This window comes from Vidua macroura, chromosome 1 (genome assembly GCF_024509145.1).
Source record: "Vidua macroura isolate BioBank_ID:100142 chromosome 1, ASM2450914v1, whole genome shotgun sequence".
Taxonomy (NCBI): domain Eukaryota; kingdom Metazoa; phylum Chordata; class Aves; order Passeriformes; family Viduidae; genus Vidua; species Vidua macroura.
In genome coordinates this window covers 2,340,698-2,345,069 of record NC_071571.1, presented here as the reverse complement: position 1 = coordinate 2,345,069, position 4,372 = coordinate 2,340,698, and the positions used below count along the sequence as shown (strand labels likewise).

The window sequence follows — 4,372 nt, the reverse complement described above, 5'->3', positions numbered from 1 at the left end:
CTGAAGCTGTGGAGTTGTTGAAATGTGGAGAAGGATTTGGAGAAGAAATTTGCAATCGTACTGTGCCCGATAAATGTGGCATAGAAGGAAAATTCCTGGCTGCTTCCCAGACATCTATTCCACTGATCTTGGTGAATATTAGAATTAATTTATGAAAATCCAAGAACCTTCAGCAGCCTTAAAATGCAGAGATTGGATCCTGGCAGCTGGATTTTACTTCTGATATAATCCTGCCTAAATGACTTTTCCTGAAGCTACTGAGAGGAAAGCAGGGAAAAAAAAAAAAAAAAAAAAAAAAAAGGAAAATCAGGACAATTTGTGTCCATTTACAGATCTGTGGTTCAACACCCCAGCTCATTCTCTCCTTTCTAATTGCTGCTTTCTTCTCTTCTCGGGCTCTTTTGTTTCTCTCTGCAAGCAGCCGCAGCTTTCAGATGTTTTAGGGTCATTCCTCCATGTGCTGCAATGCTAATTATTTCTCCTGCCCTAATTGGGTTTTCCATATCACTCCCAGGCACCCAGGCCATGCAGCACACCCAATTCACACGAGAAACCCTCCCCACAGCCACACTCAGGACAACACAAAAAAAAAAAAAAAAAAAAAAAAAAAAAAAAAGACACTGGGGAGCAAACCATGGGTTGTGTCATTTCTTAATTGTGCTGTCTTAATTAGGGGATTCCAAACCTGCTGCAGCCATGTGCCCAGTTTGCCCCATTAACACTTTGGAACGATGAAGATGGCATTGATAATAGCCAAGATCCCTTTTCTTGATGGTTTTTTTTTATCCACAATATCCAAAATATTCAAAGTGGGAACTACTCCAAACATTTCCCAGTTAATGAATGATTTGGGGAAAACTCTCTCTCTCTCTTCCAGACAATATTAGAATTGGTGCTGATGTCATGGAACAGATCCCATTCAGAAAAACTATTGACAAGAGTCCAAATTCCTCCAACTGTTAAATCTCCCTTAATTTCTCCTCTTTGTGGAGATATAAGCTGTGGGGGTTTTGTTTGTTTGTTTATTTCTCCCTTGTGGAGAGTAAGTTTTGATTTAATTTGCATGTTGGGTTGCTGCTCTTTTTGTGTTGCTTTTAATATATTCAGAGCATTTGGGGAGCCTGAGGTTTGGAGGCAGAGATTGTTTTCATTGATGGATGTGGCTTTGAGAAAAGAAAGCAAAAAATGGGGGAAAATAAATTCCACAAGCGCCAGCACAGGCAAGGAAATGGAGGATTTTTTTTCCTATGCATTTTTCTCAGGAAAAATAAGCAAAACCCTGTATTTCATCCTTTTTTAATAATATCTGCTTTAATAGAAATAATTGCAGCAAAGGCAAGGAAAAAAAAAAAAAACCACCAAACAACTAGGCAGGGATTAAGGTAGATAAATTCCAGGGAAAGATTAATCAGAAGGATTCATGGAGACATGCAGCCCTCACCCAAAAATACACTGGAAAATTAATAGAAAGAGGATTATGCAGAGCTTTCCATGGACATCCTTGTGCCCTGCGTGTTCAGATGGTGTTTTGCATCCTGGCCACGAGGATGAGGGTGTGTGGGATGGGGATGCACGGATGTAGGATGTTTTCTGTTCTATAAGATACACATAAAGAATCTTTTCCCTCCCCTCCCCACTTCCAGCCTGCTCCTTTCCAAAGTGGCGTCCCTAATTTCGCGTTTTAGAGCAACGTGTTACAAAAGAGGGGTTTCCCTGCAGGCTGAAGGAGGTGACAATGCTGAGGGCTCCTTGCTGAGGACCCTTGTCCCTCCTAGAGGGGGATTTAGTACTTCTCAAGGGTTTAAAAACCTCCCAAAACCAGCTGTGGGAAGGTTTGTAGCTGTAGGAATATGCTGTGCAATCGAATCAGGTTTTGCCACCCCGAGCTGCTGAGGTTTGCTGTGGTTAAAGCACAGGAGATGGAGCCAACCTTGCAAAATCTCTGGTTTTGGGGATCGTGTGGCCAAACCCATTTCAAAACGAAACAGGAGGGGTCCCTAAAAGCCACCTCGGGGGTGTTTATTTTTCTCTCTTCACCCCCTCAAAAATGCCCATTTAGAAACGCCACCCAGCGAAGGGACGGTGAAGCCAGGGGTGGGGACAGGTGACACTCAGGGATGCTCAGGCTCAAACCTCTGCTTTTCCCACTCAGCGCCATCCCTGGCCCGATGTGAATTCCAGGAGACAATGCGAGCTGCCTGAGGCCCATGAAAGGCTCCTGCCCTGCTGGGTCTTCGGGGAGATAACCCCGACAAAACCCCCGGCAAAACCCCCGCCAGGCTCCGCCGAGCTCCCCCCGGGGCACCCGCGGGGTTGTGTCCCCTGTGCTCTCAATTTGTGTGTGTGGCACCATTAAGGATTGATATGCTCGATATGAATGGCCATACTTCAAAATGCCTGAATAGACCCCGAGCTTGCCCCCACCAGAAAAAAAAAAAAAAAAAAAAAGCCACCACAAACTCAAAAAAAAAAAAAATTGTTGGAAAAAAAAAAAAAAAGTCCCCTACTCAGCCTGGGAGGGAAAGTTTGTGTATCAATCTAGTTTTATAATAGTGTAATTTAGTGTCTAGGCCTGGGCTCTGGTGGTGATATTGTACTGCAATGAATGAGACAGAGGGCTCCAGGCTGAGCAAGAGCTCGAGGACCCGGCTGGCTCTATTCAGGCCAAACTAATCGGCTTCAGCTCAGCTCTCCGCCAAAGCTCCCCTCTCAGTAGTGGGTTTTTCTCTGGGTTTTTGTTACTGTTTCTTAAAGAGCTCAGCTGGCTGCTGAGGCTGAAAAGAATCAAATTATTAAAGATTTTGTGGAAAATCCAGTGAGAATGGGCCCATGCAAGAATAATAGCATTGTGCCACCGTGGGCCATTCCCAGCTTCCAGTCGGGAGAAATTGTCAACTCTGTCTTTGTTTTCTTAACCCTTTCAATGGAAACAAAATAATATTTAGCTCAGCACAAAATACCTTCTTTTTAATTTCTAATCCTTTCAGGTTCTTTTTTTTATTTTTTTCTTCCTTCCCCCCTTCTCCTCCTCCTCCTCCTCTTCCTCCCTCTCTTTCTCTCTCCCCCTCTCCCTCTTTTTGTTGGCTGCCCTCTGAAATACATTTATATCCCTCATACATTCCCCTTTCCCTTGCCAGTTGGCCAGAGGGGCATCTGTTATCAGGAAAGCCCCTTCTTTTTTAAACAGGATGTAAAATGGGTGATTAAATCCTTTATTAACAGTTGCCACCAGAAAAGGGAAGAGGAAAGGGAAATGTTTTCTTTCAAGCTTCTATTTTTAACATTTAGAAGCAGTTAATAAATCATTAGTGTGTTGTTCAGTGGGCTGGTTGTAAAATGTGCAGTGTTTTTAAATGCCAATACATTTTAAATTTAGAGAAGTATTTAATTAGCATATTGTAATGGCATTACAGATCTGTAAGGAAATGTCTGCCTGTCTGTCTGTCCATCCTCAACCCTCAATCAGGGAAGATACAGACAAGCAGTTTAATCACTCTCCTCTTTTATTTAGGGACTAAGCAGCTTTTCACGAGTGATCCATCTCTTTTCTGGGCTGTTTTTCCTCTGCACACACCAATCCTAAATGCCCTGAGGAGGGGCATTGTCTGGGAGATGGGAGGAAAAAGCTGCTGGACACAGGGTGCGTGTGGAACCTCAGCTTCCAGAGGAACTGGGTGTGGGGTTTGTGGAGCACCCCAACTCTCCTGGGGGATGGAAGCCCATGGTCACATCTCCTTTGCTTGGGCAACAAAGTGGCTGCCACCTTTTCCAGGCTTTCTCAGGAATGGAGCAGAAGTAGGAAAAAAGGAGGAAAAAATAAATTATCAAAACAAAACCTCTCCATGCCAAGAATCCAGCAGCAGGGATGGGGTGACAGAGCACGATGCCAGATCTTCCCCTGGTGTAAAGCTGATGGCAGCAGAGCTAAGCTGGGCTTAAATTGGATGAGCCTGTGACCCTCCAAGGTATGACATTGATAGCCCAGTGTCAGGGGCTGGGGGTGAAAAGTAAGGGACAAAAGGGTATTCCTGTCATATTGTGGGACATCCCTCTAATCAGGATATTCCCCCTCAACTTTGCTCTGCTCCTGGTTCTCCTCAGAACTCGCTCGTCTCGGTGAATGGGGTAGGTTTGGGGCCACCTCCGTGTGTTTGGGGCTGGGAGGGATTGTGTGTCCCGTGTCACAAACTGGACAGTGTCACAAACCTGTGTCACAGACTGGACAGAGTCACAAACCCTTGTCACAAACTGGACAGTGTCACAAACCTGTGTCACAAACTGGACAGAGTCACAAACCAGTGTCACAAACCTGTGTCACAGACTGGACAGAGTCACAAACCAGTGTCACAAACTGGACAGTGTCACAAAATGG

General features: G+C 44.7%; 1 long non-coding RNA gene across 1 annotated transcript; it reads right to left on the bottom strand.

Annotated features, from left to right (window-relative positions):
* Positions 1–3,485: 3,485 nt before the first annotated feature.
* On the bottom strand, positions 3,486–4,168 carry LOC128816635 (uncharacterized). The gene is made up of 2 exons (XR_008439977.1): positions 3,837–4,168; positions 3,486–3,704 (listed from the first exon to the last, which is right to left on the bottom strand). It is a non-coding gene; the product is annotated as an uncharacterized LOC128816635 (long non-coding RNA).
* Between the last annotated feature and the right edge of the window lie 204 nt (positions 4,169–4,372).